The sequence below is a fragment of the Salvelinus fontinalis genome, chromosome 25, assembly GCF_029448725.1.
Source record: "Salvelinus fontinalis isolate EN_2023a chromosome 25, ASM2944872v1, whole genome shotgun sequence".
Lineage (NCBI taxonomy): Eukaryota > Metazoa > Chordata > Actinopteri > Salmoniformes > Salmonidae > Salvelinus > Salvelinus fontinalis.
Window position 1 is genome coordinate 6,529,931 of NC_074689.1, and position 16,444 is coordinate 6,546,374.

Below are 16,444 nucleotides of genomic sequence, written 5' to 3' on the forward strand. Positions count from 1 at the left end.
AGCGTTGGCTGGAGTGGTGTAAAGCTCGCCGCCATTGGACTCTGGAGCGGTGGAAACGCATTCTCTGGAGTGATGAATCACGCTTCACCATCTGGCAGTCCGACGGACAAATCTGGGTTTGGTGGATGCCAGGAGAATGCTACCTGCCTGAATGCATAATGTCAACTGTAAAGTTTGGTGGAGGAGGAATAATGGTCTGGGGCTGTTTTTCATGGATCGGGCTAGGCCCCTTAGTTCCAGTGAAGGGAAATCTTAGCACTACAGCAAACATTGACATTCTAGGCGACTCTGTGCTTCCAACTTTGTGGCAACAGTTTGGGGAAGGCCCTTTCCTGTTTCAGCATGACAATGCCACAGTGTACAAAGTGAGGTCCATACAGAAATGGTTTGTTGAGATCAGTGTGAAAGAACTTGATTGGCCTGCACAGAGCCCTGATCTCAACCCCATCAAACACCTTTGGGGTGAATTGTATTGGTGACTGCGAGCCAGGCCTAATCGTCCAACATCAGTGCCTGACCTCACTAATGCTGTTGTGGCTGAGTGGAAGCAAGTCCCCGCAGCAATGTTCCAAAATCTATTGGAAAACCTTCCCAGATGAGTGGAGGTTGTTATAGCAGCAAAGGGGTGACCAATTCCATATTAATGCCCATGATTTTGGAATGAGATGTTCGACGAGAGGGTGTCCACAAACTTTTGGTCATGTAGAGTATATTTGGGCTTGAAGTGACAAATCTTCACTGCCCACTTTGTGCAAATCATTCAAATTCATTTCAACTTATGTTTTGTTTCAGGGCTGGGTTTTATTTGAATGTTACCACCCACCAGCATGGCATTGTTTATTAATTAGAAACAGCTGCAGAGTCATTCATCTCCGACACTGAGATGAACCAGACAGCCTTTTGTCCACCACCGCCTGAGCCATGGAGCAAATACAAATAGGGGGTGCAAATGTATGTTTTTACACATCCACATTTTTTTTACCCGAAATTAATCATAATCCATTGGATAATTTGTACGTTTTCACTTTTATTTTTTAAGATAGTCTGTATTACAAACATAAATACACACACATACAGTATCAGTCAAACGTTTGGACACACCTACTCATTCAAGGGGTTTTTCTTTATTTTGCTATTTTCTACAATGTAAAATAATAGTGAAGACATCAAAACTATGGAATATCACATAGGGAATCATGTAGTAACCAAAAAAGTGTTAAACAAATCAAGCACTGCATCGCACTCAAAAAAATAGCCCATACACAGCCTGGAGGTGTGTTGGGTCATTGTCGATAGTCCCACTAAGCGCAAACCAGATGGGATGGCGTATCACTGCAGAATGCTGTGGTAGCCATGCTGGTTGTAAGCATTGAATTCTCAATAAATCACAGCCAAAGCACCCCCACACCTCCTCCTCCATACTTCACGGTGGGAACTGCACCTACTCTGCGTCTCACAAAGGCACGGCGGTTGGAACCAAAATTTCAAATTTGAACTCATCAGACCAAAGGACAGATTTCCACCAATCTAATGTCCATTCCTCATGTTTCTTGGCCCAAGCAAGTCTCTTATTCTTATTGGTGTCCTTTAGTAGTAGTTTCTTTGAAGCAATTCGACCATGAAGGCCTGATTCACACAGTCTCATTTGAACAATTGATGTTGAGATAAGTCTGTTATTTGAACTCTGTGAAGCATTTATTTGGGCTGCAATCTGAGGTGCAGTTAACTATAATGAACTTATCCATAAAATAGAGCCATTTTATGTATACCAAGCCTACCTTGTCACAACACAACTGATTGGCTCAAACTCATTAAGGAAATAAATTCCACAAATTAACTTAAGGCACAACTGTTCATTTAAATGCATTCCAGGTGACTACCTCATGAAGCTGGTTGAGAGAATGCCAAGAGTGTGCAAAGCTGTCATCAAGGCAAAGGGTGGCTACTTTGAAGAATCTCAAATATAAAATATATTTTGATTTGTTTAACACTTTTTTTGGTTACTACATGATTCCATGTATTATTTCGTAGTTTTGATGTCTTCGCTATTATTCTACAATGTAGAAAATAGTCGAAATAAATGAGTAGGTGTGTCCAAACTTTTGGCTGGTACTGTACAGTATATCACAAAAGTGAGTACACCCCTCACATTTTTGTAAATATTTGAGTATATCTTTTCATGTGACAACACTGAAGAAATGAGACTTTGCTACAATGTAAAATAGTGAGTATATATCTTCTTTAACAGTGTAAATTTGCTGTCCCCTCAAAATAACTCAGCACACAGCCATTACTGTCTAAACCGCTGGCAACAAAAGTGAGTACACCCCTAAGTGAAAATGTCCAAACATCTTAAAGATTGATTCTATACATCGTTTGACATGTTTCTACGTACTGTAACGGAACTTTTAGACTTTGTCTGCACCTAGTGATCGCACGTCATGAATTTTGATTACTGGGCTAAACGCGCTAACAAAAAGGAGTTATTTGGACATAAATGATGGACTTCATCGAACAAAACAAACATTTATTGTGGAATTGTGATTCCTGGGAGTGCATTCTGATGAAGATCATCAAAGGTAAGTGAATATTTATAATGCTATTTCTGGCTTCTGTTCACTACACAAAATGGCAGATATCTGTTTAGGTTGTGTTGGTCTCTGAGCGCTGTACTCAGATTATTGCATGGTGTGCTTTTCTTGAACCATGAAAACCCTTGCAAGGTTACATTGTCACGCTTGTTGAAAGATGGATTGGACAAAGCGCAGCAGGTGTCCATTTTCCTTTATTAAATGAACACCCAACAAAATACCAAACTAAACGTGAAGCTAAATAATAGTGCTGACCTGCAAATATCCATAGACAAGATCCCACAATCTAAGGTGGGAAAAAGGGCTGCCTAAGTATGATCCCCAATCAGAGACAAAGATAAACAGCTGCCTCTGATTGGGAACCATACTAGGCCAACAAAGAAATAGAAACATAGATTTGCCCACACAAGTCACACCCTGACCTAACCAAATAGAGAATAAAAAAGGCTCTCTAAGGTCAGGGCGTGACATACATGATGGAATAAGAGTCTTCTGATAATTTAAGTGCATTTATAAACCATTATTAAACCAAGCTTAATAGGTTCATAATTTGCCAATTATCTCACGATTTTAACCATAACTGTTTATTCATGTGTCTACATTTTTTTTTTATTGATTGTTAAAGTAATTAAGTTAAAGTAAGTTAAAGTCAAATGCACCATTAAATGTAATATATATATATATTTTTATGTGAACCATTTGTGAAGCAGGTTTTGCCATTGGGCCTGGGCATCAGACTCCATAGCACTTGCAGCGTTATGTCAATGAGGTGCTCGGTTTTCAATTGGCTAACACTTATGTGCAGGCTGAAATATGGTAAGGTCCGTGCTATCTGAAATTTATGGGACGGCCCTACCCCATTGAAGTTGACATTTGAAACTGTTAATATAAGGGTTAAGGTTATGGTTAGGTTTAGGTAAGGGTAGGGGTTAAGGTTACGCTTCGAACACACAGACAGCGTCATTGCATTTTGGTACACCTGAATAACATTAGTTTCCAATGAAACGCTGCATTTGCCTTGCAGCATTGCGTTGCAGAGGCAGTTGCAATACGTTCAGTGTGGTGCATATGTTGGATTTATCAAATGTATGCGTCAAACTGTATGCATAGATGGCTTGACAGAAATGGTAGCAGAAGGTGAATGTTGAACTTTTGTTGCATACATATCCAGATGATGCTGTATGCTATTTTGCGCAATGACACTGTCGGTGTGTTCGGAGCGTTAGAACATACTGGTAAGACTCAATGATTACTGTTTATGAATTAAATTCCCTTGCTTGACCAAATAATTGTTAAAGGCCCAGTGCAGTCAAAAACATGATTTCCTGTGTTTTATATACTGAACAAAAATATAAACGCAGCATGCAACAATTTTAATAAGTTCATATAAGGACATTTGTCAAATGAAATAAATTCATTATGCCCTTATCTATGGATTTCACATGACTAGGAATACAGACATGTGTTCCGACCTGTTCAAATCAGTCTTATTTAGAAAATTGTGAAAAAAATTTTTTTTTACATTGGATAAAAGTAGAGACTCAGAGCTACAAAATAGCATATCATACACTGCCTTTTTGAGGAACAATGGGAAAGTAATTCTGCTTTGAAAGTTGATAAACTTGTAAACTCACTTTTGAGAAAATGGCCATTGAATGTTTTGGTACCTACTGGAGAGCTCTCCTTTGTCTACACCCATTCAGCATTGTTCACACCCTCTGAAGACAGCCCCACCCATCTCTTTAAGGATTCACATGTGAGGTCATGTGCTAAACAGTGAGTAGTGTAGTAAAGATTAAGACTAAAAGTGGTAAAAGTAGTAGTCAACAATAAGGAAAAATTCCAGGTAAACAGAAAGTGCCCGGATAAAAATATTAGATGACTCTTAACCAGACACACTTGTCTAAAATGATGGGTCATGTGAAAGAAATGCTATAATCCACACCTATATTTTGCCAACTGGATGGGTATATACAGAAGGTGTAAACAGTACAGCCAAATGGTTACTTGCATAGTACTGTAGCAATATGAGAAATAGATAGTGTCAATATCAATAAAATATACAGTACATACAAAAACAATATCAGTGATAGATGAAGTAGTTACAGTTAAAGTCAGAAGTTTACATACACCTTAGCCAAAGTTTTTCACAATTCCTGACATTTAATCCTAGTAATAATTCCCTGTTTTAGCTCAGTTAGGATCACCACTTTATTTTAAGAATGTGAAATGTCAGAATAATAGTAGAGTGATTTCTTTAATCTTAACTTTTTTTCATCACATTCCCAGTGGGTCAGAAGTTTACAAACACTTAATTAGTATTTGGTAGCATTGCCTTTAAATTGTTTAACTTGGGTCAAACGTTTCAAGTAGCCTTCCACAAGCTTTCCAAAATAAGTTGGGTGAATTTCGGCCCATTCCTCCTGACAGAGCTGGTGTAACTGAGTCAGGTTTGTAGGCCTCCTTGCTCGCACATGCTTTTTCAGTTCTGCCCACAAATTTTCTATAGGATTGAGGTCAGGCCTTTCTCTTGGCCACTCCAATACCTTGACTTTGTTGTCCTTAAGCCATTTTGCCACAACTTTGGAAGTATGCTTGGGGTCATTGTCCATTTGGAAGACCCATTTGAGACCAAGTTTTAACATCCTGACTGATGTCTTGAGATGTTGCTTCAATATATTCACATAATTTTCCAACCTCATGATGCCATCTATTTTCTGAAGTGCAGGAAAGCACCCCCACAACATGATGCTGCCACCCCGTGCTTCACGGTTGGGATGGTGTTCTTCGGCTTGCAAGCCTCCCCCTTTTCCTCCAAACATAACGATGGTCATTATGGCCAAACAGTTCTATTTTTGTTTCATCAGACCAGAGGACATTTCTCCAAAAAGTACGATCTTTGTCCCCATGTGCAGTTGCAATCCATAGTCTGGCTTTTTTATGGCTGGTTTGGTGCAGTAGATTCTTCCTTGCTGAGCGGCCTTTCAGGTTATGTCGATATAGGACTCGTTTTACTGTGGATATAGATACTTTTGTACCTGTTTCCTCCATCTTCACAAGGTCCTTTGCTGTTGTTCTGGGATTGATTTGCACTTTTCGCACCAAAGTACGTTCATCTCTATGAGACGGAACGCCTCTCCTTCCTGAGCGATGTGACGGCTGCGTGGTCCCATGTTGTTTATACTTGCGTACTTTTGTTTGTACAGATAAACGTGGTACCTTCAGGCATTTGGAAGTTGCTCCAAAGGATGATCCAGACTTGTTGAGGTATACAATTTTTTCCTGAGGTCTTGGCTGATTTTTTTTGATTTTCCCATGATGTCAAGCAGGCACTGAGTTTGAAGGTAGTTTGAAGGTAGGCCTTGAAATACATCCACAGGTACACCTTCAATTGACTCAAATAATGTCAATTAGCCTATCAGAAGCTTCTAAAGCCATGACATAATTTTCTAGAATTTTCCAAGCTGTTTAAAGGCACAGTCAACTTAGTGTATGTAAACTTCTGACCCCCAGGAATTGTGGTACAGTGAATTATAAGTGAAATAATCTGTCTGTAAACAATTAATGGAACAATAACTTGTGTCATGCACAAAGTGGATGTCCTAACCAACTTGCCAAAACAATAGTTAGTTAACAAGAAATTTGTGGAGTGGTTGAAAAACGTGTTTTAATGACTCCAACGTAAATGTATGTAAACTTCCGACTTCAACTGTATAAGCTGTTGATATAAAGCTTACTTCCGTCTGTGTTATGTGTAGCATGAAGAGGGGTCATTTCATCAACATCAGTCACCGGATGCCCCCCCGAGAGCCCATCCATTGCTAAGCTGATGTCCAACATCACTGGAGCAGTCTGGTCCCACATCTGTTTTGTCAACTCCTCTTGTCACTATCACGACAATGGACATAGGAGATGGCAAGACAGAACAGATCTGAGACCAGTCTAGAATCATAAGGGTTGCCTAAAGCTGCCGTGAAGAGACATCACATACTGTATGTCATAACTAAGAGTTTTTTCTGACCACGTTACCTGACTTGGAATAGCTTTGGATCCTAGTTAAAGGTCATGATTCCAGGTCTGGTCACCATGTGTCACAAAAAAAAACTGACTTATTACCTAATAGGTCACCTAACTGTCTAGGCATGACGGCTGCTTGCTAGCTTACCTCAATGATATGTAGTGTCACAACCACGTCAAGTTAGTTGACTGACATAACTGTAAATGATTTCTGTTATGTCAACAACAGTGCAAACTTACATCGCTGTAACACACACACACACGTGGACTACTCCCGGGGAAATGTAGTTTTAATGGCAACCACAGGACCGAACTCTGTTCAACCACCAGATGGTGGTGAATGAGATCCCATCGCTCACGTCCATGTCTGTCAACATCTGTCAGCAACTAAACATGGACATGGCCGTGTGTGCGTGTATGTGTGGACTTGGCCTGTCAAAATGACAGTATAACAGAGTAACGTTGGCTCCTAACAAGCCAGCAGATTTCACATCCACCATCATGTTGTTAATTAAGGACCCGTTAGAGCTGTGACGTTCATGGAATTTTGAATGATGGTAATTGCCCAGCCAAACGACCGCGGTCACCTTAATAACTGTTCGAATAACAAAAATAATATATTTTTGGGACACCCATTTTCTGCTTTCCTTCTCCTGACTGCATGTGCTGCCATATAAATAGAATGAATAGAACAGGCATCCTCATCCAAGTCAATGATGGCATAATGAGTGGACTGGCGGCCATTGCGTGTGTACCCATAGGAGCAAAGCAGGAAGTAAAAGCAGGAAATAAAAGCAGGAGGTGTACCCATCAAGATGTGCTGGTATTTATTGATTCAACTCAACTGACATTACAAATACTGTACGTTCCATTGCATTAGCCACATTAGTTAACATAAATTAAATGAACATTCTACATTACCATGGAAATTATTACATCACAATACCAGGCAGCCATAACACACTCGACCACTGCTACTCTAACTTCCGCGATGCATGCAAGGCCCACCCCTGCCCTCCTTTTGGCAAATCTGACCATGACTCCATCTTGTTTCTCCCCTCCTATAGGCAGAAACTAAAACAGGAAGTGCCCATGCTTAAGTCTATCCAACGCTGGTCTGACCAATCGGATTCTACGCTTCAAGATTGCTTCGATCACGTGGACTGGAATATGTTCCGGGTAGCCTCAGGCAATAACATTGACATATACGCTGACTCAGTGAGTGAGTTTATAGGAAGTGTATAAGAGATGTTGTACTCACTGTGACTATTAAAACATTCCCTAACCAGAAACCGTGGATTAATGGCAGCATTCGCTCAACTGAAAGCATGTACCACTGCATTTAATTATGGCAAGGCGACTGGAACCTGACCGAATATAAACAGTGTAGTTTTTCCCTCAGTAAGGCAATCAAAGAAGCAAAGCATCAGTAGAGACAAAGTGGAGTTGCAGTTCAATGGCTCAAACACAAGACGTATGTGGCAGCATCTAGAGATAATCACATATTACAAAAAGAAAACCAGCCTTATCACGGACATCAACGTCTTAGTCCCAGACAAATTAAACAACTTCTTTGCGCACTCTGAGGATAACACAGTGCCCCCGACACGGTCCGCTACCAAGGACTACGGGCTCTCCTTCTCTATGGCTGACGTGAGTAAAACATTTAAACGCGTTAATCCTCGCAAGGCTGCTGGTCCAGACGGCATCCTGAGCCGCATCCTCGGAGCATGCTCAGACCAGCTGGCCGGTGTGTTTACGGACATATTCCATCAACCCCACTCCGCTGATCCTCAACACTGGGGCCCCACAAGGGTGTGTTCTCAGTCCTCTCCTGTACTCCCTGTTCACCCACAACTGCGTGGCCATGGACGCGTCCAACTCAATCATCAAGTTTGCACTACAGTGGTAGGCTTGATTACCAACAATGACGAGACAGACTACAGGGAGGAGGTGAGGGCCCTCGGAGTGTGTCAGCAAAAGAAAACAGATGATCGTGGACTTCAGGAAACAGCAAAGGGTGCACCCCGCTTTCCACATCGATGGGACAGCAGTGGAGAAGGTGGTAAGTTTTAAGTTCCTCGGTGTACAAACTGAAATGTCACAGGAAGGCAAAAAATATCATCATGGACAATAACCACCAGAGCCAATACCTGTTCACCCCGCTTCCATCCAGAAGGCGAGGTCAGTACAAGTTGGTACAGAGAGATTGAAAAACAGCTTCTATCTCAAGGCCATCAGATTGTTAAACAGCCACCACTAGCACAGAGAGGTGAATTCCTACCTCGAGACTTGAAATCATTGGCCACTTTAATAAATGGAACACTGGTCACTTTAATAATACCAGTTTAAGAATGCTTACATAAATCACATTACTCATCTCATATGTATATACTCTATATTAGAGGTCGACCGATTAATCGGAATGGCCGATTTTGCCGATGTTTAAAAAAAATTTTTTTACACCTTTATTTAACTAGACAAAGCAGTTAAGAACACATTCTTATTTTTAATGACGGCCTAGGAACGGTGGGTTAACTGCCTCGTTCAGGGGCAGAACAACAGATTTTTACCTTGTCAGCTCGGTGGATGCAATCTTGCAACCTTACAGTTAACTAGTCCAACGCTCTAACCACCTGATTACATTGCACTCCACGAGGAGCCTGCCTGTTATGCGAATGCAGTAGAAGCCAAGGTAAGTTGCTAGCTAGCATTAAACTTATCTTATAAAAAACAATCAATCAATCATAATCACTAGTTAACTACACATGGTTCATGATATTACTAGTTTATCTAGCGTGTTCTGCGTTGCATATAATCGATGCGGTGCGTATCGTTGCTCCAATGTGTACCTAACCATAAACATCAATGCCTTTCTTAAAATCAATACAAGAAGTATATATTTTTATACCTGCATATTTAGCTGAAAGAAATCCAGGTTAGCAGGCAATATTAAGCAGGTCAAATTGTATCATTTCTCTTGTGTTCACTGCACGCAGAGTCAGGGTATATGCAACAGTTTGGGCCGCCTAATTTGCCAGAATTTTACGTAATTATGATATAACATTGAAGGTTGTGCAATGTAACAGGAATATTTAGACTTATGGATGCCACCCGTTAGATAAAATACAGAACGGTTTTACAATGAAAGAATAAACGTCTTGTTTTCGAGATGATAGTTTCCGGATTCGACCATCTTAATGACCTAAGGCTTGTATTTCTGTGTGTTATTACGTTATAACTAAGTCTATGATTTGATAGAGCAGTCTGACTGAGCGGTGGTAGGCAGCAGCAGGCTTGTAAGCATTCATTCCAACAGCACTTTCTTGCGTTTTGCCAGAAGCTCTTCGCTGTGCTTCAAGCCTATCAACTCCAGAGAGTAGGCTGGTGTAACCGATGTGAAATGGCTAGCTAGTTAGCAGGGTGCGCGCTAATAGCGTTTCAAACGTCACTCGCTCTGACACTTGGAGTAGTTATTCCCCTTGCTCTGCATGGGTAACGCTGCATCGTGGGTGGCTGTTGTCGTTGTGTTCCTGGTTCGAGCCTAGGTAGGAGCAAGGAGAGGGATGGAAGCTATACTGTTACACTGGCAATACTAAAGTGCCTACAAGAACATCCAATAGTCAAAGGTATATGAAATACAAATGGTAGAGAGAGAAATAGTCCTATAACTCCTATAATAACTACAACCTAAAACTTCTTACCTGGGAATATTGAAGACTCATGTTAAAATGAACCACCAGCTTTCATATGTTCTCATGTTCTGAGCAAGGAACTTAAACGTTATCTTTCTTACATGGCACATATTGCACTTTTACTTTCTTCTCCAACACTGTTTTTGCATTATGTAAACCAAATTGAACATGTTTCATTATTTATTTGAGGCTAAATTGATTATACATTTAATGATGTATTATATTAAGTTAAGTGTTAAATCGGCCGATTAATCGGTATTGGCTTTTTTCAGTCCTCCAATAATCGGTATCGGTGTTGAAAAATCATAATCGGTCGACCTCTAATACCTATATTGTACCCTTCACTATCTATTATTTGCTATCTATTACATCTTAGCTGCTCTGTCACTGCTCATCCATATATTTTATACTTATATATTTTCATCCCATTCCTTTACTAGATTGTGTGTGTTAGTTTTTGTTGTGGAATTTGTTAGATATTAGGTTTTGTTGTGGAATTGCTAGATATTACCTGTTAGATACTGATGCACTGTTGGATCTAGAAGCATAAGCATTTCGCTACACTCGCAATCACATCTGCTAACCATGTGTATGTGACCAATAAAATTTTATTTTATTTGATTGCGAGTGAATCCATGAGTTTACCAGTCAAATTGTCAGGGTGAGAGGTTCCAAGCCCTTTCTATTAATTGTTTTCTACAACACCTTGCTTGTTTCTTCACTTTGTTAACAGTCTGTTATTGCAGAAATGGACTCATCTGCACAAAGGCCCGGCTGTCCCGTCTTCAGTCCTCTGTTCGTAAAATATTTCTCACAAAAATGCCATTGGTAGATATTCGAGTAGTACCTGATGCTCCTTAAAGTCTCAAAATGGCCCCTAGAGCATATCAATGGTTAAACAATAAGCACACAATACAACCGATGTTTAAGAAAATATATTCAACATTTTATTGCAAAACAGTCACTGTTGTAATAGACTTTTTCAATGCAGAGAAATTATTTTTTGTCCAAAAAGTATTTAGACCCCTTGACTTTTTCCACATTTTGTTACATTCCGGCCTTATTCTAAAAGTCATGAAATAAAATAAAAATCTCAAGAATCTACATATAATACCCCATAATGACAAAGCAAAAAAAGGTTTAGATGTTTTTGCAAATGTATTGAAAATAAAAAACAGAAATGCCTTATTTACATAAGTATTCAGACCCTTTGCTATGAGACTTGAAATTGAGCTCAGGTGTATCCTGTTTCCATTGATCACCCTTGAGATGTTTCTACAACTTGGAGTCCACCCGTGGGCATGATTTGGAAAGGCACACACCTGTCTTCATAAGTTCCCACAGTTGACAGTGCAAGTCAGAGTAAAAACAAAGCAATGAGATCGAAGGAATTGTGTCAAGGCACAGATCTGGGTAAGGGTACCAAAACAATTCTGCAGCATTGAAGGTACCTAGGGGGGAGAAGGGCTTGGTTAGGGAGGTGACAGAGTGGTCACTGACAGAGTTCTAGAGTTCCTGTGGAGATGAGAGAACCTTCCAGAAGGACAACCATCTCTGCAGCACTCCACCATTCAGGCCTTTATGGTAGAGTGGCCAGACTGAAGCCACTCCTCAGTAAAAGGCATATGACAGCTAGCTTGGAGTTTGCCAAAAGGCACCTAAAGACTCAGACCATGAGAAACAAGATTCTCTGGTCTGATGAAACCAAGATAGAACTCTTTTGCTTGAATGCCAAGCGTCACGTCTGGAAGAAACCTGTCACCATCCCTACTGTGAAGCATGATGTTGGCAGCATCATGTTGTGGGGATGTTTGTCAGCGGCAAGGACTGAGAGACTAGTCAGGATCTAGGCAAAGATGAAGAGCAAAGTACAGAGAGATCCTTGATGAAAACCTGCTCCTGAGTGCTCAAGAACTTAGACTGGGATAAGGTTCAACTTCCAACAGGAGAATGACCCTAAGCACACAGCCAATACAACGCTGTGTGGCTTCGGGACAAGTCTCAATGTCCTTGAGTGGCCTAGCCAGAGCCCGGACTTGAATCTGATCTAACGTCTCTCGAGAGACCTGAAAATAGCTGTGCGGTAACGCTCCCCATCCAACCTGACAGAGCTTGACAGGATCTGCAGAGAAGAATGGGAGAAACTCCCCAAATACAGGTTTGCCAAGCTTGTAGCGTCATACCCAAAAAGACTAAATGCCTGAATGTCTGAATACTTTCCGAATACACTGTAAGTGTTTCTTCACAGTGACTTTTCTACCAAAACTAAAGTGTGGATTGCAGTCACTCCTTAGAGTGGTCTAAACTCGGGTTAACCCAGAAGTAAAACATTTGCATAATTTAGCCAGCTGTGTGATTAAGTTCTGGGTCCATATGTGTTAGAAATGAGGAGTTCCGCTAATTTCACCACTCAAGAAAAGCAGTCAAAGTGTAACCACTGCCTATGGCCAATCCTTGTACTTCCAAATAATCAGTGACGAGAACCCCAAACACTGGAACTACTGCTGCTCGTTGTCCTACGCCATTGATCACAGATTCAGCTGTGAGGCGATTTTTCTTAAAACGGATGGACAGGGAGCCGAACATATTTACAAGTCATTTGTAGCCCAAACAGATATATTATTTGACGGAAACATCATTTCAAACCTTGCTTAAATTTGTACACGACCACATATATTTCATGTTCAACAATAAAAACATATACTTTTTTTACTCAGAAAACTTTTGGGGTGGCAAATAAAGTCCCCTGTGGGGCCACCAGAAGCGGAACCCTTCCTAGGCATTCGGTCCGGTCTCAAGAGATTCTTCGGTTTACGAGTAGAATCTGTCCACAAGAGATTAAGAGCAGTCCATATACTGCTTAAGAGGTAATAAAAAAAATATCTGACTACATTATTTTGCTGAACTATCACATCACATTTTCAGAGTTACTACCTTTAAAGGTCCAGTAGAGGTGCCGCCAAACAAAGCGCTGTGTGAAAATGGTATGCGGTTCAAAGAAACCTAGATCTGTTTCTTTTAGTGACGATGAGGATTACCCCAGACACTCAGAGGACGGCTCCTCCCAAGATTTTTTAGACCAGGAAAAGGAACCACCAGGTTCCCCAACAAGAGAGGGAGAGCATGTGAGAGGCCAACACGGAGGGGGAGGAAGAAATCAAGACTATCCAACCACACAGAGCAGGACCAGAACAAGGCTGTGATCAACATTTCTGGAGAACTTGTTTCTGATGATTGTGTAACTGTCATGTCTAAAGAATTGTCATTTGCCCCTACATGCTCAACTAAAGAATTCAATACAAAGATTGACCTATTTAGTTTCTACAGAAATCTACATATGAAGGCCGGGTACAAGCAGGACACCTCTCCGACTACAGACACCAGTGTTTCAGGTCAGGCAGTTTGTGCCCTCAAAAAACACCTTTTAAGCCCATTGTCCAGAATGTCACACTAAATACATTTGCCAAGAAGGAGAATTTTGATGTGGAGAATCTGTTTAAGGGTAAAATTGACTCTAACCAAACACGACATAACCTTTTTAAGACAGAGAGGAATGCAGTTGAATTGTTGTCTAAAAATCGGCAGATTAAGGTCAAAAAAGCAGACAAAGGAGACTCTATAGTAGTGTGGAGTAAAGACAAATATGTGACAGTAGCCTACCGTCAATTAGACAATGATGAATTCTACCAACCTCTTACCCTCAAAGCTACAGAGGACCTAAAAACAGAATTGAAAGGGATCCTCGCAGGAGCTAAGTTTGACGCCTACATCTCAGACAGTGGATTCTTATTATCTTCTTCCAAAAGTCCACAAGACTCTCAAGAATCTTGAGAAGCCCCCCCCCCCCCCCCCCCCAGGCAGACCAGTTATTAGTGGTAATGAAAGTCTGACAGAACCCTTCTCCAAATATATTGATTACTTTATTAAGCCTTTTCTGCCATCACTCCCAGCCTATCTTCAAGACACCACAGATGTGTTGAACAAAATTAAGGAATTAAACCACATAGGTACAGATACATTTTTAGTCCCATTGGTTGTGGAGTCTCTATACACCGCCATTGAACATGAACAAGGATTGGCAGCTACGCACCATTTCTTGAGTGCCTAGCCTGAGACCAAGATGCCTCCCATACATTTCACTGTCTCTTTGACTGAATGGACTCTTAATAGTAACATATTTGTCTTTCAGGACTGTATCTTTAAACGTGTCAAAGGATGTGCCATAGGATGTTGCTACAGCCCTTCCTACACTGGTTTGTACTCAGGTAAATGGGAAAATGACTTCATTTTGGATCCTTCTAAAAACCAGTTCTTTGACCGGATCATATGGTGGGGACGCTATATTGAATGTTTACCTGTTCTGGCTCAGAAGATGAACTTATTTCCTTCTACCAATACCATAACAGCATTAACCCTAACATCAAACTAACTATGGAGCAAGGATAACATTCATTTTTTGTACCTTGACATCAGTAATAATTGACAACGGTTGCTTGCACACGTCAATCCTTAGGAAGCCTACAGATGGGAATACCATTCTGAGGGCAGACAGCTTCCACCCCAAAAGGCTAAAAGAGAACATAGACCACAAACCCAGGGGCTCTTTAAAATGAAATACTGCACAGAAAAAGTATTTTGTTGACACAGCTTCTAAAACGGAGTATCAAGTCAAGAATTTCATTAACTGCAACACCACTCATGTCATCTACAGATTGGAATGTCCACAGTGCAAGTTGTTATAAATTGGACGGACAAATAGACGCCTTCAAGACAGCTAGCGGAACACAAGTACGCCATTCGTGTAGGCATTGAAGACTGTCCCATGCAAAGCATTACAAGTCCTTACACCACGGTGACCCTGCCTCCCTACAAGCTATGGGTAATGATCATGTTCCGGCCTCAATTAGAAAAGGAGATCGTCTTAAACAGTTAAACCAAAGGGAAAGTTTTTGGATTTACAAACTACAGGCCACTAAATACCCTGGTTTAAATGAAGATATGGATTTCTCACCTTTCCTGTAGGGTCGTGAGAGGTCCCTTTGCTGCCATCTTGTGGACATATTGCTCTATTGCACTCAACTATGTTTAGACTGCTGTGGTTTATGTTTGCTGTGATCTAGTGTACTATAAAAAAAGATGTCTCTCTAATTATTACCACTTTGCCCAGTCAAATTCAAGGTTAGAACTACTCTTCTAGGGGTTCTGAGTCTTGATTTGCATTTTGAATACATATCTACAGTATTTCACGTTTTAATGTGTATAGTATTGCTTACCAGTTGTTGTCTAATGAATTCTGTAACTACTCCCTCTTCAAATCAGGGTTGATTGGAGAAAGCTGTTCGAAAGAGGAGATTGTATTATCATACCTTTGTACTCCCTGACGAAGGCCAAGCAGCCGAAACACGTCAGAATTTTTAATCTTTGTTTCCAGTGAACATGCCATACAAATAAAGGCATTTAATTCATTTTATGAAGAGTGCCTTGGTCCTCCTTTTTGGTAACGGAAACATTTAAAGCTTATACATGTAACATTTCTACCTGCAAATGATATATGTAACATTTCTACCCCAATCAAATATCAGTAGTATATGAAAACCTGTCTAGTCCGGTTAGCTGTTGTGTGTAGGCTACATCTCCCTGTTTGATGATTAGTTTGCGAGTTTGACAACATTAGCAAAACATTCACATTACAAGTCTTCCTCAAATCCTTGCAACAGTTGTTTCACAACAGTTTTTGTAATAAAATGGCCTATATACAGTATTTCCTTTAACATCCTGTGTTGTATGCTTATTATTTCACCATTGATATGTTCTAGGCTATTTTGAGACATTAAGAAGCACCAGGTAATGCTGGAATGTCTACTAATGGCATATCCATATTTTTGTGAGAAATTACACTGGTCACTCAAAAGATTTATAAAGTATTTATAGAGTGTAAACAGTATAAAAAGATGTATCTATGGATTAGTAATTAGTTTATCAGGACCTACATTATATTAAACATCTAATGAATGGAGTAATAATTAAAGGATTAATAAACAATTTACTTATCCATTATAAATGCTTTATTACAGCCATTTTTATATCAATATAAAATAATCTTTGTGTAACAGTAACCTTACTGTAATAGATTAAAATGTG